Raw genomic sequence first — 21,210 nt, forward strand, 5'->3', positions numbered from 1 at the left:
CCGAAAACCAAGCACTGCCTTCAGGATTTAAATATAAAACGCTACCAAAAAAACCTGTTAGCGATCGTAAGGATCAGGCCTGACTCTGCGAACGCTGCAGTTATGTGTTTAGTGTTTTGTAAGTGACAGTGATCGATCGATACTGCACTTGGGTGGGCTGGGCGGAGGGGCAAAACGCAGGTGCTAGCAGGTATCTGGGCTGATCCCGCTAACAATGCATTTTTTTGGAACCCTAAACTGCTGGGGGCGCTAGTATAGATCTGATAAGATCAGATATTGATCTGTTCAGATACTATACCACTACGGGAGGTGTATGCTTTGCGCGTGGGTGTTAGCGGTACTGGAACTAACCTAGCGCTGCCTGGAGCAACGCAGACCCTGACCCTAAAACCTAATTGAAATCACCCGCTGGGTGATCAGGGGGTTAAACCTTTATTGGGTAATATATGGTGGGTGCCCTGATGCTATAAAAAGCAAACTAACTAACCAGAGTCACCCGTAACACTTATACGGTGATCACTGGTGAAAGGGTTAACTAGGGGCAATCAGGGGGTTAAAACCATTATTGGGTAGTATATGGGGGTACCTAGCGCTATAAAAACCTGGCGGTGAACCTAAAAAATAACTAGCTACCTAGCAGCACCAGTGACACTACTGCAGCGATCAGAAAAACGATTGCTTAGTGACACTGGCAAAAGGGGGTGAAAGGGTTAACTAGGGGCAATCAGGGGGTTAAAACCGGTATTGGGTAGTATATGGGGGTACCTAGCGCTATAAAAACCTGGCGGTGAACCTAAAAAAATAACTAGCTACCTAACCGCACCAGTGACACTAATGCAGCGATCAGAAAAAGGATCGCTTAGTGACACTGGCAAAAGGGGGTGAAAGGGTTAACTAGGGGCAATCAGGGGGTTAAAACCATTATTGGGTAAGTATATGGGGGTACCTAGCGCTATAAAAACCTGGCGGTGAACCTAAAAAAATAACTAGCTACCTAGCGGCACCAGTGACACTAATGCAGCGATCAGAAAAACGATCGCTTAGTGACACTGGCAAAAGGGGGTGAAAGAGTTAACTAGGGGCAATCAGGGGTTAAAACCATTATTGGGTAGTATATGGGGGTACCTAGCGCTATAAAAACCTGGCGGGGAACCTAAAAAAATAACTAGCCACATAGCGGCACCAGTGACACTAATGCAGCGATCAGAAAAATGATCGCTTAGTGACACTGGCAAAAGGGGGTGGAAGGGTTAACTAGGGGCACTCAGGGGGTTAAAACCATTATTGGGTAGTATATGGGGGTACCTAGCACTATAAAAACCTGACGGTGAACCTAAAAAATAACTAGCTACCTAGCAGCACCAGTGACACTAATGCAGCGATCAGAAAAACGATTGCTTAGTGACACTGGCAAAAGGGGGTGAAAGGGTTAACTAGGGGCAATCAGGGGGTTAAAACCGTTATTGGGTAGTATATGGGGGTACCTAGCGCTATAAAAACCTGGCGGTGAACCTAAAAAAATAACTAGCTACCTAACCGCACCAGTGACACTAATGCAGCGATCAGAAAAACGATCGCTTAGTGACACTGGCAAAAGGGGGTGAAAGGGTTAACTAGGGGCAATCAGGGGGTTAAAACCATTATTGGGTAAGTATATGGGGGTACCTAGCGCTATAAAAACCTGGCCGTGAACCTAAAAAAATAACTAGCTTTCTAGCGGCACCAGTGACACTAATGCAGCGATCAGAAAAACGATCGCTTAGTGACACTGGCAAAAGGGGGTGAAAGGGTTAACTCTAGGGGCAATCAGGGGGTTAAACCTTTATTGCGAGGGGGGGGTAGGGGGCTACCCTGGACCTAACACTAACTGCCCTGACAGTTTTTACTGTCACAACTGACACTAAATGCAGTGATCAGTAAATAAATGATCACTGCAATCAGTGACACTGTGACTGGGGGGATTTGTGTGCCTATGTGTACCTACATGTCAGTGTAGTGTTGGTGCACTTACTATTGTGTTCTCCTCGCAGTCCGGTCAAAAAGACCGCCCCGAGGAGAATGACATCACTTCCTCCCTGCCTCTGTTTACACTACACAGGCGGGGGAAGCTTCTCATTCGCCTGGAACGATCGAGAGGGGATGGCCAGAAACCAACGGCCATCCCCTCATCCCGGATCGATCCTGAAGCGAAACGGACCGCCGCAGCCAGCGGGAGGGGGTCCGATCAGACCTACATGTACGTGGTTGTGCCTGTTGGTGACATTCTGCCGACGTACATTGCCATGCGGTGGTCCTTAAGTGGTTAATTTTACATGATATTTTTTAAAATGTAACTGCCTACTCCCAAACTGTCATTTGAAGTAAAACACATAGCCAAGTATTATTCTCCACAATTTTTTTTATTGTGCATTAAAAAAATAAAACAGATAAAATTAGACATGCTATCTGCCAATAGAACTTAACCAAAAAGTGCATTCTATGCATGCAAAAATATAGAAAATATATCATATCAAATCATTATTCAACTAATAATAAAATAAAAGCCTTATGCATATGTCCTGCTTCTTAATATAGGGGGTCAACAATGCCAATTGTTGGTAAAAGCAGGGGTCCGTCATCCGGAGATAATTCTGAAAATCATCTGGATTATTCTCCTGGAGCTCCTGCAGCAAAGGCATATGATATAATTGGTCACAATTAATAAAGCAACCAATATTTGGTCCAAGAAATCCTCCTCCTCTTGTTCCTGGACTGGACTTGGGTCAAAGCAATAACTCCAAAGCCAATAGTAAATAACACGTTATCTCCTCCGATTCCGCAACGTGGCTGGTTAATGAACAGCCGTTCAGAAACTAACTGAAAAGTGCAAATGAAAAGTGCAAAATGAAAAGCGCGATTCAACACTCAAATTTCTACTAACACGAATTTAGCAGAAGGAGCACAAAGGGTGGTGCCTGACAATTGAACTTCCTATTTTTTTTGGTCTAGTACATCACCACATTCGTGTTTGTTGGCTGACAATTGTGTACCATTTGTGTGCAAGACAAAATCCAGGCACACGCCTTCGGATAAAAGTTTGAGGTTTTGTGTGCGGAAAATCTGATTGTGTGTATGAGGCTTTTCTTTTCCTGTATTCTCATACAGATGGAGGATTTATATGTGAATCAGATGATATGTTGTCTGTGATGTAGGGTAATACGCTTTAGGTCTTTCTCCCACGTGTTAAAACATTGCAGTTGATGATTGGGGGCACAATCAGCAGTTGGTAGGTGGCTGATAGGACATGAGGCATAGTGCCCTCATCCAATTTTTTTTTTTCGAAAGTGGTAAGAGTTTAACAAAAGTTCTCCGTGGGTGGCAAAGATTTGAGAAAATGGTTGATTTGGAGAGCCCTCCAGAAGTTCAACCGATAGGAACCATCAGGGTTTGTGAGCTCAAACATTGGGATGAGCAAATTTATGTAGTCTGGCCAATCATGGGGTGATTTCTAATAGCATTTGGCAGTGATTGGTATCACCAAGGTGCTCTACCAATAGGTATGACATACTGTGACTGTTCCAGTTGAGGCCGTAATTTTGTAGGCCGATGGCGGTTCCAGTCGATAAGTCTGTCGATAAGTCTGCTCAGGTGGGTTGCTTGATAGCATATACACAAGTACCGATAATCCTACAGATTGTTTGGGCAGCGGAAGTTGTCATCTCTTTAGGCATGGTCGTTTGTGTGCCCAAATTAAGTCAGAGAACAATACCCTCACTTGGAGAAAGTAATTTGGATTTGATATGTATCGTTAGGGCTTCTAATGCAGCGTACACATGATCGGATTATCTGGCGGACAAGCCGCCCGTGTGTGGGCTCCGGCGGACTTTTTCTTCCCAAAAGTCCGGCGAACTTAGAAAGAAGTTTTGACTCAAAATTGTCCGGCAGTCCGGCGGACAATCTGCCCATCTGTGTGCTAGTCCGCCGAACTTTTTAAATGAACGGACTTGCCCACACACAGAGTAAAGTACGTTCATTTTGAACGTGACTCCAGGTAGACGGAACTAGCGAAGTAAGTCAATGTCGCCGCCTCTATCGGCGAGATTGACACCTCGCGAGCCCCGTCACCTGATATGGATTTAAAGGGGAAGCCCTATGCAGAAAAAACGGTGTGGCCCCCCCCAGTCCATATCAGACCCTTATCAGCTCGGCTGGTCAGGAAAGGGGGTGGGGACGAGTGAGTGCCCCCCTCTTGATCCCTACCAGGCCACGTGCCCTCAACATGGGGGGTGCTTTGGGGAAGGGGGGCCCTGCGGCCCCCACCCCAAAGCACCTTGTCCCCATGTTGATGAGGACAAGGGCCTCTTCCCGACAACCCTGGCCATTGGTTGTCGGGGGCTGCGGGCGGGGGGCTTATCAGAATCCGGGAGCCCCTTTTAATAAGGGGCCCCCAGATCCCGGCCCTACATGGTACCCCTACCCATTCACTTGGGGAAAAAAAGTGTACATAAAAAAAACACAACACAGGTTTTTAAAATACTTTATTAGACAGCTTCGGGGTTTTCTCTTCTTCCGTCTTTGGGGGTCTTCTTGCCAAACTCCTCCGCTATCTTCTGCTCTTTTGCTAGGTCTTTTACTAGCGGAGTATCCCAGCTTTCTCCTTCGTCGCCGTCCAGGCGTCTTCTTTCAACTTCGGGCTCTTGTCCCGCTCTTCGGGGGTCTTGTCCCGCTCTTCGGTTCTTCTTGTCGGGCCTCCGCTTTCTTCTTCCAGCTCTTTAACTAGCGCGGCTCGGTCTTCTGTCACCATCCCCGCCGCCTTCTGCTTCATCTGCTTCTTCTTCTTTCTTCCGATGTTGACACAATGCTCTCTCTGGCCGCAATGGCAGGGACACGTTGTGCGACGACTTATATAGGGACAAGGAGCGGGGTCACCAGGTGATGTAACATGGTGACCCCGCCCCTTATGATGCTACAGTCCCGGAGGATGCTGGGACTGTGACATCATAAGGGGTGGGGTCACCATGTGACATCACCCGGTGACCCCGCCCCTTGTCCCTATATAAGTCGCCGCACAACGTGCCCCCAGCATTACTGCCTGAGAGAGCATTGTGTCAACATCGGAAGAAGGAGAAGCAGAAGAAGAAGCAGAAGGCAGCGATGGTGACAGCAACAGCGAAGGAAGACCGGGCCAACGCTAGTAAAAGAGCTGGAAAAATAAAGGCCCGGCAAGAAGAACCGAAGAGCGAGACAAGACCCCCTGAAGAGCGGGACAAGACCCCCGAAGTCGGAAGAAGACCCCCGGACGGCGGCAGTGGCGAAGGAGAAAGCCGGGCTCCTACCGCTAGTAAAAGAGCTAGCAAAAGAGCAGAAGATAGCAGAGGAGTCCGGCGAGAAGACCCCTGAAGACGGAAGAAGAGAAGACCCCCGGAGCTGTCTAATAAAGTATTTTAAAAACCTGTGTTATGTTTTTTATGTACACTTTTTCCCCCAGGTGAATGAGTAGGGGTACCATGTACCCCTACTCATTCACATAGGGTAGGGGGCTGGAACCTGGGGTCCCCCTTATTAATGAGGGCTCCAGGATTCTGATAAGCCCCCCGCCTGCAGACCCACACAACCAACGGCCAGGGTTGTCGGGAAGAGGCCCTTGTCCTCATCAACATGGGGACAAGGTGCTTTGGGATGGGAGGGCCACAGGGCCCCCCTTCCCCAAAGCACCCCCCCATGTTGAGGGCACACGGCCTGGTACGGCTTGGGGGGGGGGCGCTCGCTCCTGAATGGCCGGGCTGCGTGCTCAGATAAGGGTCTGATATGGATTTTGGGGGAACCCTCATGCCTTTTTTCAGCGTAGGGGTTCCCCTTTAAATCCATACCAGGTGACGGGGCTAGCGAGGTGTGAATCTCACCTATGGAGGCGGCAACATTCACTTCCTTCGCTAGTTCCGTCTACCCGGAGTCACGTTCAAAATGAACGGACTTTACTCTGTGTGTGGGCAAGTCAGTTCATTTCAAAAGTCCAGCGGACTCCTGCCATTGTCGCTGCAGAGAACACTCATTTTAAGGGTATTACACCTGCCCAGGAATGTAGTCCAGCATGCCATTTATTAAGCAGGTCCCGAACGCTTTTCAGCAGGGGAGGGAAATTTAGGTCAAATATTTGGGATAATTTAGGGGGGACGTATTTCCCAAGGTATTTTAGTGCCGATTTTGTCCATTTCAATTTAAAACTCGCTTGGAGGTGTGAGAGAAGGGGCTGCAGTATTCCCACTTTGGATTTGGTGAAGTTAATCTTCAAGTTCATTATGACCCCATATCTTCCGAATTCACAAAGAGGGTTCAGTATAGAGATTGAAGGGATTGTAAGTGAGAACATCATGTCATCTACGTACGCCGATACTTTCTGCTGGGTATCGGCAACCAATAATCCCATAACATATGGGTTCAGGTGTATGGAACATAGGAACGGTTCTAGTGACATGGCGAAGAGAAGAGGCAACAGGGAACAACCCTGTCTCATCCCATTTGTAATCATGAAGGGTTCTGAAAAGAAAACATTTGCTTTGACATTTGTTTCAGAACAATTAAGCATGCTGCTGCCAAACCCTGCAAAACTGAAGTTATAAATTTCTGGTTTACCCTGTCAAAAGCTTTCTTTGCATCTGTACCCAGTAACACACAGGGAGTACGGGTCGTGTTAACTACGTGCAGTAAGTTCAGGACTTTGATCATATTATCCCTGGCCTTGCGGGTTGGTATAAAGCTCACTTGGTCCAAATTAATTTGGTAAATGCTGTTGAACTCTTCATGAATATTTTGAGTTCAATATTGAGTAACAAGATTGGCCTATAACTCCCGCAGGAGGTGGGGTCCTTGCCTCCTTTGGGGATTACTGCTATGTGGGCCTGAAGGGTGTCTCAACAGAACAATGTAACCAATCCTAAGGGATTGAAGATTTTGGGCATAAATTTACTAAGGGATGGAAGTAGGGTCTTGTAATATTGAATGGTAAGACCATCCAGATCTGGTGTTTTCCCTGATTTAGTGGCTCCTATCCCACTCTGAACCTCATCTAAGGTAATGGGGTCGTCCAACAGTTCACTCACCTCAGCAGATAGTTGAGGCATTTTGGAAGCAGACAAATAGCCCGCAATGTGTTCCTGTGAGGGAATATCCTTCTGTAAATTATAAAGGGATTCATAGAACTCTTAAAACTCTCTTGCTATATCTTTGGGTAGGGTGACCTTCTGTCCTGAGGGTGACAATATGTGTGGTATGTAGGTCGCCAATGTCTGCTCTCTAAGGGATTTGGCTAACAGTTTACCACATTTGTTATAAGATTCATAGGAGATTTTCCAAAAAGCCTGTATCACTGCCTTGGCCTTAAAGTCCGTATTTTTTTTTTAGGGAGAATCAAGAGTTCCGTCTCTAAAGAAGGTAATGGGACGTGTTTGTGACGGGATTTCACAGCCTGTAGATCATTAATAGGGATGAGCCGAACACCCCCCGGTTCGGTTCGCACCAGAACTTGCGAACGACCCCCGCGTTCGGTACGAACGTTAGAACCCCATTGAAGTCTATGGGACTCGAACGTTCGAATTGGAAAGTGCTAATTTTAACGGCTAATATGCAAGATAGTGTCCTAAAAAGGGTTTGGCGACCTGCCTCCTGCCTCAGGGGACATGGGTCACTGCAAAAAAAAGTTTTAAAAACTACCGTTTTGGCGGGAGCACTGATTTTAATGACGATTAAAGTGAAAAAAAAAAAGTGAAATATTCCTTTAAATATGGTGCCTGCGGGGTGTCTGTAGTATGCCTGTGAAGTGCCACGTGTTTCCCGTGTTTAGAACAGTCCCTGCACAAAATGACATTAAACGGAAATAACACCATTTAAAACTGCTTGCGGTTTTAATGTTATATCTGGTTCCTGCAATATGGTTGAAAATCATTGAGAAATATGGCATGGGTAGCCCTCCCTGCCCATTACCAGCCCCTTTGGGTCTTGTACGCATATTAAGGGGAACCCCGTACCCATATTAAAAAAAGGAAATGCGTGTGGCCCCCAGGCCCTATATACTCAGAACAGCAGTATACAGGCGGTGCAAACAAGACAGGGACTGTGTAGGTTTGTTGTGTTAAGTTGAATCTGTTTGTCATTTTCAACCGGTACATTTTTAAAGTGTAGCTCCAGTCAAAAAAACTATCTTTAAGCTTTTTGGAAAACATAGGGAAGGGTTATCACCCCTGTATAATTTGTTTTGTCGTCCATCTTTTTTCATCTCACTTGCTGCTGTCTCCTTGCGTTTGCAAGTAGGAGATGTTTGTAAGTTGGATGTTTGAAAGTAGGGGCCTGCCCTATATTATAGCGGTATGTACTGGGTACAGAGCACGCAGACAGCACGCACTCCTAACACTACTGACTGCAAGCTCTATTATTAACCACTTGTTAGCCCAATGTTTGCATAAAGTGAAAGATGAAGTTATGCTGAGTAAATAGATATCAAACATGTCACTCTTCAAAATTGCACATGCCCGTGGAATGGCGCCAAACGTCGCTACTTAAAAAATCCCCATAGGCGACGCTTTAAAGAGGAAGTAAACCCTGATGGGTTTACTTCCTCTTTTTTTCCCTGCAAAGGTAAAGCATAATGGACTACTATGCATCGCATAGTAGCTCATTATGTGTCACTTACCTGACACAGGAGCCAGCGAAGTCGCCGCTGATCCCTGTAGTCCGCCGCATCCATGTTGCTTGTGGCGTCTCGCAGCTCCGACGAATCACAGCGGCGCAACCGCGATGACGTCACTCCCGCGCATGCGCACGGGAGTCGCGCCTCGCAGCTCCGCCTCTGTCATACGGCGAAGCCGCGATGACGTCACTCCCGCGCATGCGCACGGGAGTCGACAAATTTGGCAAATCCATTCTTGGATTTGCCGCATTTAGTGCGCATGCGCGCCGCTGTCTACGGCGCATGCGCCGTAGACAGCGGTGCCCATTTTCGGGCAAATATCTCCTAAACCATATAGGTTTAGGAGATATTGCTTGGACCTACAGGTAAGCCTTAATCTAGGCTTACCTATAGGTCCAAGTTGTTTGGAAGGGTTTACTTCCTCTTTAAATATTTTTTTACTGGTTACATGTTTTGAGTTGCAGAGGAGGTCTAGGACTAGAATTATTGCTCTCGCTCTAACATTCTCGGCGATACCTCACATGTGTGGCACATGCGAGCACATGGGGACATGGGCGCTTTAATTTTTATTTTATTTTTTTATTGTTCATTTTACTTTATTTATTTTAGTTTGACATTTTTTTTCCCAAAAATATATTTTTGATCACTTTTATTCCTATTACAAGAAATGTAAACATCCCTTGTAATAGGAATATGGGGTGACAGGTCCTCTTTACAGTGAAATCTGGGGGGTCAATATGACCCCACATCTCACCTCTAGGCTGGCGAGTTGGTAGAAGCACCGGAGGGCGGTGAGGGGTGGGGGGCGTCTATGGCTGGGTATTTCAGGGTATCACCGAGTATGGCTGGGTATCTCTGAGTATGGCTGGGTATGGCAATTTATGGCAGGGTATTACAGAGTATTGGCGGGGTATTGGCGGGGTACTACAGAGTAATAGCAGGGTACTGCAGAGTATTGGGGGTACTGCAGAGTATTGGGGGGTACTGCAGAGTAATGGGGGGTACTGCAGAGTAATGGCAGGGTACTGCACTGCAGAGTAATGGCGGGGTACTGCACTGCAGAGTAATGGCGGGGTACTGCAGAGTAATGGCGGGGTACTGCAGAGTAATGGCAGGGTACTGCACTGCAGAGTAATGGCGGGGTACTGCACTGCAGAGTAATGGCGGGGTACTGCACTGCAGAGTAATGGCGGGGTACTGCAGAGTAATGGCAGGGTACTGCACTGCAGAGTAATGGCAGGGTACTGCACTGCAGAGTAATGGCGGGGTACTGCACTGCAGAGTAATGGCGGGGTACTGCAGAGTAATGGCGGGGTACTGCAGAGTAATGGCAGGGTACTGCACTGCAGAGTAATGGCGGGGTACTGCACTGCAGAGTAATGGCGGGGTACTGCACTGCAGAGTAATGGCGGGGTACTGCAGAGTAATGGCGGGGTACTGCAGAGTAATGGCAGGGTACTGCAGAGTATGCACTGGTATTGCAGAGTATTGGCAGGGAATTGAGGGGTTAAATTCGGTGAGCAGCGATGTGGGCACTGCAGATGCAGCCCACATCGCTGCTGACACCGATTTCTTTCCCCTCCGCTGTACCGATCGGTACAGAAAGGGGAGGGAGGAACAGGCGTCATAACATGACGCCGGTTTGTTTCCAAGTGATCACTCCGTCATTTGACGGAGCAATCACGTGGTAAACGGCCGCTATGAGCGGCGGTTTACCGTGATGCGCCGGGTCCTATGGACCCGGCGGTCACGGATGCTCTCGAGTGCGCACACCTCGGGGCACGCGAGAGCAGAATTCTGGGAGGCCGTTAATTAACGGCCTCTCTGAGTTAAACAACCGCCCTGAAGCCGTTAATCGGCAATGGGCAGTTGTTAAGTGGTTAAAGCTAGATCACTAGCTATATAGGTGAGGTGAATATAGTGGTGTATACTGCAGTCAGGGCACAGACAACAACCACTACACAGCAGCAAGATAGGAAATCAGCCAAAAACGATTGGTGTGTACTGTGTTGAAGGTACACAGAACACCCACTGCTTCAGATGCAAAGTAACACACTACAGGAGGCCGCCTTAAAGGCGGCCTTATATAGTGTGGGGCGTGCACTACACAGCCTGAGCTATGATTGGCCACAGGCAGGATGCCTGTGGCCAATCATGGCTCTCCTCGCTGCCGGCGCTGCGATTGGCCAAGCATGCGGGGTCACAGTGCATGCTTGGCCAATCATCGGGCAGCAATGCACTGCGCCAACGCAGTGCATTGTGGTCCGCGCGCGCGTCACTCGAATTTTGACGCGAACGGCCAAAACGTTCGGAATTCGCCGAACGCACGAACAGCCAATGTTCGAGTCGAACGTACGTTCGACTCGAACACGAAGCTCATCCCTAATCATTAAGAAGAGCGGTCAACTGTATTGTGCACTGTTTTTTGAGGCGTGACCCATGTTTAATGAGCACTCCACAGATTACTGCTTTATGCGCCTCCCATACCATTCCGAGATCGCTGTCCAGTGTGTCATTAGTTTGAAAATAGAAGTCAAGTTCTCTGATGACATCTTTTAGCACTTCCTCTTCCTGTAAGAGGCTCTCATTCAGTCTCCAATTCCTATTTGTGGATGTGAGATTATTGACCAGAGCGTAGGACAGTTTTATCAGGGTGTTGTCCGACCATGTGATTAATCCTATAGAAGAATCATGAACTGCATGCGGTTGAGTATGGTGAATTAGGAAATAGTTTATGCATGAGTATAGTTTATGAGGCGAGGAGTAGAAAGCATAATCTCTTTCTGTAGGGGGGAGGAGACGCCAGCGTCAATCAGTTGCGCCTTGTGTAGGGATCGTACAATTTGCTTTCGGGAGCCAGGCGATATCGAGGAACACCCTGAAGAGGTGTCCTCAGGGGGGATCAGTGGGGTATTGAAGTCACCACAGAGAATCAATTGGCCTTCCAAAAACTGTATTAAATTGGGAAGGATAGAGGTGGATGGGGCAAAGGGATAATGGGGGGGAGAGTGAGATATGTAACAAAAGGGGAAAGAGAGTAAGAATCTAAGTATGCAGTAGAGAAGGAACACCCAGTACAAAGGTATCTACAAAGTGGGAGAGCACAGAATTAGTCTGTCTCTAGAAAGCGCAGCCGGAAGGTACTAAAATGGTAGCAAAATACTGCGAATACGCTCACCAGTACTAAACTGGGAATCGAGCGGTTGCCTAAGTGGGAGTGGGAGAAAGAGCCGTGTAGAGACTCACCGGACACCCCTGACCACCTCAACTATAATAGTTGTTGATAATATAAAATCCATTAAATCAAGTTGAGTTAACTGGCATGTGTTATTAGAAAACAATTTTTATGCGTCAACACAGGTTGAAATGAACAAATATATATATCGTACTGGTCCCAGTAACAAAGAACAGATTCTAAGATTGTGTCTTGCAGAGTGCTGTCTGGAAGTGGAAGGAGTAAAAACCACAGGGCCAGATAAATCCCAGCTGACCCCAGAGGAGTAGTCCATTTCTCTACAGGAAGGGGGGAAGACAACTCCCTGTCCCTCCCGAAGGAAACAAAGGTGACACTTCCACTCCAGAGAAGAAGCACTGTCCCCAATCATCAGAGGGTGGTGTGTTCTACGAAGGGGGGGGGGGCTTGGATAGGCAAATGAGTTACACGAATAGCAACTGTCCCCCAAGTAAAAGTGTACCTGTCACCTTATATCCCACATAACACTATATTATGTAGAACATGAAAATATGACGGCCCACAGTCCTTGAAATATCAGGGGACATGTCTGCAGCACATAGGTATTTATAAACCAAACTTGCCCACCCATATGAGCCACCTAGATATTACTTGTATGGCTGAGGGGAAGTACAGTGCCTTTCAAATGTATTCTTCTAAATTATTTATTTATAACAGGGACAGGGCCCAATCGACCCGGCAGGTTACATGGTATCACATGAGGCAGACAACGAGAGAAAGGATGAACATACAAGAGAAAGGATAAAACGATATAAAACAAAAACCAGATATGACAAAGTAGAACAAGAACATGGGGTGTCGGAAGGCGTACATGCTACTCACATTCGTGTATGCGTGGGGGGGGTCAGCCCCGTGCGTTTGCGGTGGTCTCCCTCAGAGCTTGGCCCTCCACTGAGTATATAAAAGTGATCCACAACTGCCATGTGTTGGAAAATGTTTCCTGTCTCTGTTGCGCCGTGAGGACAAGGTCCTCCATGTGTCTTATGTCCTCTACCTTAGAAATCCATGAGGCTATAGTCGGTGGGGTAGTAGACTTCCATTGAAGTGGTATGCAGGCTTTGGCTGCGTCCAGCAAGTGTCTAGTTACAGATTTTTTGTATACTTTCTGTGGGGTGTTGGATGCGTGTAGAAGGAAGTACGCAGGGTCCTCAGGTATCGGGCGGTCTGTGAATTTCTGGGTCACTTCACGGACCTTTTTCCAGAAGTGGCTCAGAACCGGGCAGGACCAGAAAATGTGTAGCAATGTCCCCTCATCCGCTTGGCATCGCCAGCAGAGGTTGGACGTCGCTGGAAAGAATTTGTGTAGTAGTGCTGGGGTCCTGTACCATCTCGACAAAAGTTTATAGTTGGTCTCCTGTGTTTTCGCACACACCGAGGATTTGTGGGTAAATGTAAGTATACGTTGCTTTTGGGCTGTGGTGAAATGGCAATTTAGTGTTTGTTCCCATTTAAGCAAGCCGGGTGGCGTGTAATCTGGCTTGGGTGCGTTTAGTAGCATGTAGGCTTGTGAAAGCGTATGCGTTATGTGTCCTGAAGTGTTGCATAGTTCCTCTAATGTTGTGAGGGGGCGTTCCTCTGCGCCAGGGGGTCCCAGAGAGTGGAGGAAGTGGCCTAGTTGGCGGGCTCTCAGAAAGTCCAAACTGAATGGGCCTGCGGGGTCAGACAATTCTGCTATGGTGAACCAACGTCCTCCAGTACAGAAGTGGGAGGCTTGGTGTAGGCCCATGGCGCCCAGTCTACGGAAGACCGGATCGCGTAAGCCCGGTGTGAAGCCGGGGTTCCCCAATATGGGGAGTAAAGGGGAGTTGGGGGAGGATATAAACGGCTTAGAAAGGAGGCGGGCACAGACTCTCGATGTAGTACCGAGCAATGGGTGCTGTTTGGTGTCCGCTGGGAGAGCAGAGTAACACCAGGGGGCCCTGCCAAGGGGCGCTTCACTTTGATTTTGCTCCAGTTGCGTCCATAGCTTGGTCTCTTGGTGGCGACACCAGTCTATCAATCTTCCTAGGTGTACCGCATGGTAATACATACGGATGTCAGGCAGTGCAAGACCTCCATGGTGTTTAGGCAAAACTAGTAATTTATGTGAAAGTCGTGTGCTTTTCTTGGCCCACACAAATTCTGTGAACGCGGATTGTACTTGTTTAAAGTAGGACATGGGTATGTGAATGGGTAGCGCCTGCATGAGGTAGAGGAATTTCGGGAGGATGGTCATTTTTAATATATTGCAGCGGCCCATCCAGGAGTGTAGGCCCGTGTGCCAGTTGTTTAGCAATGTTCTGACTGTTTTCAAAAGGGGCGGGAAGTTGAGTTCATAGAGCCGTGAGAGCGTGTTGGGGATGTGTGTGCCTAGGTATTTCAGGGCGGTTGTCGTCCATTTCAATTTAAAGCTAGATTGCAGATGTAGAAGTCGTGTTTGCGGTATTCCTACTCCCATCGCCTCCGATTTAGCAAAGTTAATTTTTAAATTAGAGAGGGCTCCATATGTCGCGAATTCCCGCAAGAGGTTAGGGAGTGAGATGGAGGGGGTAGCGAGTGTGAACATAAGGTCATCCGCGTAGGCGGACACCTTATGTTGGGTTTGGTTGACCTGCACGCCTGAGATGTTGGGGTTCAGTCTAACGTGGCACAGGAATGGCTCTAATGTAAGGGCGAATAGAAGGGGGGACAGTGGGCATCCCTGTCTTGTCCCATTAGTGATTGGAAAGGGGTCTGAGATCACACCGTTTGCCCTCACCCTGGCTGATGGTGTCTCGTATGTCGCCGAGATCCAATTTAACATGTTGCCACCAAGACCTATGTGGCGTAGTGTCGCGAACATAAAGGCCCAACTGACTCGGTCGAACGCTTTTTCAGCGTCGGTACTTATAAAGACGCTAGGCGTTTTGGTATGGGTGGCTGTGTAAAGCAAGTTCAGCACTTTGGTGGTGTTGTCCCTTGCTTCTCTGGTTGGGACGAAGCCCACTTGATCTAAGTGTATTAAACGAGGCAAGTGGGACTGTAATCTGGTGGCTAAGATTTTGGTAAACAGTTTTAAATCTGTGTTGAGTAGGGATATGGGTCGATAACTGCCACAGCTGGTTGGGTCTTTACCTTCTTTAGGGATAACGGAGATTTGGGCTTGTAATGTGGTGGAGTGAAACTTCCCTCCCTTGGCAAGGCCGTTAAGTAATTTAACTAGGTGGTCCCCCAACACCGGGAGAAGTGTCCTGTAGTATTGAAGTGTGAGGCCATCAGGTCCAGGGGCTTTCCCGAGTTTGGTGTTTTTTATCGCAAGCTGTATCTCCGATAGCGTGATGGGGTCTTCCAGTGGTGCAACTGAATCTACGGGTAGGGCGGGCATGCCAGAAGTGGTAATGTAATCAGATATGCGTTCTATAGGTGGGGGTGTCTTGGTCAGGTTGTAGAGTGACGTATAGAAGGATTTAAATTCCCTCGTTATTTGTTGGGGTAGGGCTACCTTTTCTCCTGTTGGGGCACGTATGTACGGAATATAGGATGCCATTTTCTGGGAATGTAGGGACTGTGCTAGTAACCTGCCGCACTTATTCCCTGATTCATACACCTTCTTGCGGGATATTTGTAGCGCCGCCTTTGCTTTAAAAGTAAGTAGGTCGGTAACCTGCGTACGTAATGCGTCAAGTTCGCAACCCAGAAGGGCAGTCGGGGATTGTTTGTGTCTGATTTCTAGGGCTTGGAGTTTGCCCAGGAGAGAGTTTAGTTGCGCTGTCCTTTCCTTTTTGAGTCTTGCACCATGTTTAATGAAAGTACCCCGGATAACCGCTTTGTGGGCTTCCCATACTAGGCCCACGTCGCTGTTAGCATTGCCATTGGTTCGGAAATAGTCGCCTAATTCTCTCGTCACCTCCGTTAACACCTCCGGGTTCCACAGGAGGCTTTCATTAAGTCTCCACGGCTTCCGTTGGTTTCTGTAAAAGTCGGTCAGGGCATAGCTTAGCAACACCGGGGCATGGTCTGACCAGGTGATGGAACCTAGCGAGGTATGTGTGACGGGTTGGAGTTGGTTGTGGGGTACCAGAAAGTAGTCTATGCGGGAGTAAACCTTGTGAGGTCGTGAGTAAAACGTGTAGTCTCTGTCGCCAGGGTGAAAAAGGCGCCAGACATCAATTAATTGTGATGCCTGGAGAGCTAAATGAATGGCCTTGCGCGTGCCCCTCGAGGTGGATGAGTTCCCCGTAGAGGTGTCTTCCGTGGGGATCAGGGGGATATTAAGGTCTCCCCCCACAATGAGTTGTCCCGCAGAGAATTTGGATAACGTAGTCAAGTGTTTCTTAAGGAAAATATCTTGCTTGGTGTTCGGGGCGTATAGATTCGCAAATGTCACCCCTACTCCTCCAATCAGGCCCTTAATGAAAAGGTACCTGCCCATTGGGTCCGTCATAGCATCCGTCAGGGACCACGGAATTTTCGCCGAAATTAAGATGGAGACCCCCCTGGATTTAGTTTCTGTGTAGGTCGAGTGGTATACCGTCGGGAAGTATCTGTTTTTGAGAATTGGGAATTTCCCATCTCGAAAATGAGTCTCCTGTAGGAAGACTACATCTGCTTTCAGACGTTTCATGTCATCAAGGAGTAACCTCCTTTTTTCGGGGATATTAAGTCCTTTCGCGTTTAGTGAAACAATGTTAATTGCATCCATGTTCATGGGGGGGGGGGTTCGGAGGGAGGGAAGGCAGGGCAGGGGTGAGGAGGTGGGGGGGGGGGGTGGGGTGCGAGGTAAAGAATTAGAAGAGAGAGAAGTGGAGAAGAAGTGAAGATGGGTGGGAGGTCCGTTACAACGGTCCAATCCCTGTCGGTGGCTGATACGTCCGCTGGGGGTAAATGTCCGCAGCAGCCGCCCACCAGCCAGCCGACGATCTAAAGTGTTAGCAAAATAATTGCTAGTACGCTCCCCAGTTCACCCGGGAATGAGCGTTGGCCTAAGTGGGGGTGTGTTCAGCAAGGGCTTTTGGAGTGCTCCCAGTCCCTTCCCGACCACACCGGCCTCATTAGGTTGCGTGTATGTGGGAAGTAGTAGTGTGGTCAGTGAAATATAATAGAGAGACGTGAAGATTGTAAGCTCCATAACGTACAGACTCAGTGCACATAACGTCCTTGGCTATCAGAAAATCCCAAAGAGAAGGAGAAAAAACTAAGAAAAAACATGTTTTACAACTTCAACATAACAATTTAAGCAATGCACATAGGTTGATCAATCAAACAGAGTGTATCCCCTGGGACCCCCCCAGTCCGGCAACAACAGGGGGCCCCCCAAGCCCGTCTGACCCTAGCTTCCCCGGCGAGTCAGGGCATCACCACCGCACCACCCTCATAGCCACCCCTTCCCCCCCGCCACAGCGGCGTGGTCTCACGGCAGGCCCAGGACCGCTATCCCATGGGCCTCATTTGGGGTCAGCTACACAACCTGTCAAGGACGCTGTCCCCCCACTGCCAAACATGAAGTGTACACCCCACCTCACCAGTCACCAACGTGACCCATGCATGTGTCTTTCTGCAATCAATGTCCTCCCGGGGTTGCCAGAGTGTTCCCAGTCTGCGCAGGCCATCCGGGTGCGAGGTGTAATGTACCGGTAAAGGCGAGTATGCAGGGTGGCGGTACCGGAGGTTCCAGGTCAGTTGGGCCACAGCTCCTGGGGGGTACAGCGTCCTGGCTTAGCCGCCACGGGGACCTCAGCGTAAGATGAGGCATGGCGCCGTGTCTCCGAAGTCTGTTCCCGTCACCGGGGGGGGGGGGGGGGCGCGCCCCCGCGAGGCGGCGTGTACCCATGTTGAGCAAAAAGACAAAGGGTGATTCCCCCAGCCCCCCAGGGACCCCGCTCAAGGGTGGCATCAGAGCAAAAACTAAGCAGGGCGGGTTCCCCGCATGGGTCCCGGGTGTCACATCCGCTCCCCGCCGTGCCTGTGTGCGGGTTCCGTCCCGAGGGGGGGGGCACCCCAAAGAAAAAGGTCCAGGGAACATAAATCAGGGTACATAATCCAGGTGCGGGGTGGCACGGATGCGGGCCAGAGAGTAGAAGTACCGCCATCGCGACTCGACAGCCGCCTAGGGCGCTGCACTGGCGGGAAGTGCCAGGAAATCCGCCAAACATTCAGCGGGTCAGCTATACAACGGGAGGGGGGCAAACATCAAGGCAACAGCCCAGGGGACACATTGGCCAAAGGGAAAAAGTAATGATGCGATCAGCCCATGGGCAGCAACAAACCAAAAGAAATAAAAGTAGAAACTGTGTGAAACGGTACAGGGTATTCAGGACTCACGTGAGGTGTTGTTAGATACCACACGAGACCTTCCTCGGGGTCTCTGCGAACGAACAGGTTGGTTAATGTTGCCTGCAGCCAGACCCGTGCGCCCTGGAGCCCTTGGAAGTCTCATCAGCCAGTTGGGGACCTGGACCGGGTCGGCCCCTATGAAGGTGAAAAACCCTGGTAGGTCGGCTGGTGTTCGCAGGGTGAAGGAGGTCTGCGCTGAGCGGAAGATGACCGCTAGAGGGTATCTCCATCTGTAGGTGTAACCACGTCTCCTTGCCACTTCCAGTGCCGGCCTGAGCATTGCGCGTCGCTGTAAGGTAGCCCTAGAGAGGTCTGGGAGGATCTGGATGCTGGCCCCGTCAAAATCTATTTCTCCCATGTCCCAGGCCTTCCTGAGGATGGACTCTTTTTGCGGGAAGTGGTGTAGGCGACACAGCACGTCGCGTGGCCTGGACGGGTCCGCTGATCTGGGTCCCAAAGTGCGGTGTACACGGTCAATGGTCAAGGAAGGCGGGGGAGTGTCCATGAGCCTATGGAATATGGCAGTAACCGTCTCCGCCAGGTCCTCCGGGCCTGTGGCTTCAGGGATTCCCCGCAGCCGCAGATTGTTGCGGCGGCTGCGGTCTTCCATCTCCTCCAGGCGCAGTTGCATGTCCTGGGTTTCCTCTGCATGGAGATCATGTGCCTGTTCCAAAGCCTGCAATCGGGACTCTAAGAAGGTCACTCGGGTTTCCCCAGAAGCTACTCGGTCCGTGACTGTGTGCAGCTCCGTACGTACCTCCTGTATCTCCCTGCTGTGCGCCTCCTCTATGCGCAGGATCAGCGTCTCAATGTCGGCTCTCGTCGGCAGGGCCTCGATGTCTGCTCTCGTAGGGAGGGCCCGGAGCATGGTGCGGAGGTCGGCATCCAGCCGGCTCTGCGAGGAGTCCAGCATGCCCGTGTGGAATGCGGCTGGGGTCCCTGTAACGGTGTCCGGTTCTCCCGTAAGCGGCGGTACGATCCCCCGAGACACTTCCAAAGCCGGCTCCATTCGTGTCTCACGTGGTGCGGTCTCGATGGTGGCCGGAGTCCTTCTATGGGAGCCTCCGAAATAGGTATGAATGCTGGGCTGGAGATGCGGTCCCCTGGATGACGAGCGTGTCCTATATCGAGGTGGGGTGTTCATGCCGTGTCCACATAGGGTGAAAGCTGTATGGTGGCCAGTGTAAGTCGGGTCAGGCCGGGAGCTCTGCCAGGATGCGACTCTACTCGGCCATTGCTAAGCCACGCCCTTTCAAATGTATTCACCTCCCTTGGCATTTTTCAGATTTTGTTGCCTCACAACCTGGAATTAACATGGATTGTTTGAGGATTTGCATCATTTAATTTACAGAACATGGCCACAACTTTGATGTTTTTTTTTTTTTATTGTGAAGCAAACAAATTGGACAAAATAACAGAAAAAGTCAGTGTGCATAACTATTCACTCCCCTAAAGTCAATACTTTGTAGAGCCACCTTTTGCGGCTATCACAGTTCTAATTCGCTTTGGATAAGTCTCTATGAGCTTGCCACATCTTATCACTGGGATTTTTGCCCATTCCTCCTTGCAAAACTGCTCCAGCTCTTTCAAGTTGGATGGTTTGCGTTTGTGAACAGCAATCTGACCACAGATTTTCTATTGGATTGAGTTCTAGGCTTTGACTAGGCCATTCCAACACATTTCCATGTTTCCCCTTAAACCACTCAAGTGTTGCTTTAGCAGTGTGTCTGGGCTCATTATCCTGCTGGAAGGTGAACCTCCGTCCTAGCCTCAAATCAGACACAGGTTTATGCTCAAAAATATCCCTGTATTTAGCACCATTCATCTTTCCCTCAACTCTGACCAGTTTCCTAGTCCCAATTGCTGAAAAATATTTCCATGTTTTACTGGGGATGGTGTTCTTTGGATGATGTGATGTGTTGGGTTTGCTCCAGACATAGCGTTTTTCTTTGATGGCCAGAAAGTAAAATTTTAGTCTCATCAGACCAGAGCACCTTCCTCCATACATTTTGGGAGTCTCCTACATGCCTTTTTGCAAACTCACAACATGCCATTTTGTTTTTTTCTGAAAGTAATAGCTTTCTTCTGGCCACTCTGCCATAAAACCCAACTCTATGGAGCGTACGGCTTATTGTCGTCCTATGTACAGATACTCCAGTCTCTGATGTGGAACACTGCAGCTCCTCCGGAGTTTACTTAGGTCTCTGTGCTGTCTCTCTGATTAATGCCCTCCTTGCGAAGTCTGTGAGCTTTGTTGTACAGGTTTGCTGTTGTGCCATGTTCTTTCCATTTGGTTATGATAGATTTGATGATGCTCCCAGGGATCATCAAAGATTTGGATAGTAGTGTAAAGGATGCCAGGGCTTTCCGGAATGTAACCGCTAGTGGGTATCCCCATCGGTAAGTGCAGCTGTGTCGCCTGGTCAAATCTAGAATCGGTCTGAGGAGGGCTCTCTTTTGCAGCGTTGCTCTAGAGAGATCTGGGAGGATCTTGACAGTGGCACTGTCAAATTCCACCGTGCCAAGTTCCCAGGCCTTGCGGAGGATAAGTTCCTTCTGCGAGTAGCGGTACAATCTGCAGATGACGTTGCAGGGTCTATCGGGATCTGCCGACCTAGGCCAGAGGGCCCTATGGACCCAATCCAACTCCATAGATGTTGGGGGAACTTCTAGAACCTTATGGAAGATGGCAATAACAGTCTCTGCTAGATCTTCTATCCCAGTCGCCTCTGGGAGGCCCCGAAGCCACACATTGTTACGCCGGCTGTGGTCCTCTAAGTCCTCCAGGTGGAGTTGCATGTCCATGTCAGCATGGGATGTCCGGGAATGCTCCAGGGCTGTTACCCGGTGTTCTAAAGTGGAGAGCGAGGCCTCACCAGAGTTAATTCATTTGGAGAGTGAATGCACCTGTGCTTTAACTTCCTGCATGTCAGGGCTGTGTGCTTTCTCTATACGTAATATTAAGGCCTCAATGTCCGACTTGGTAGGGAGGGCCTGCAGCATT

This window comes from Lithobates pipiens, unplaced genomic scaffold, assembly GCF_037356315.1.
Source record: "Lithobates pipiens isolate NorthernLeopardFrog02 unplaced genomic scaffold, aLitPip1_a1.2 Scaffold_16, whole genome shotgun sequence".
Lineage (NCBI taxonomy): Eukaryota > Metazoa > Chordata > Amphibia > Anura > Ranidae > Lithobates > Lithobates pipiens.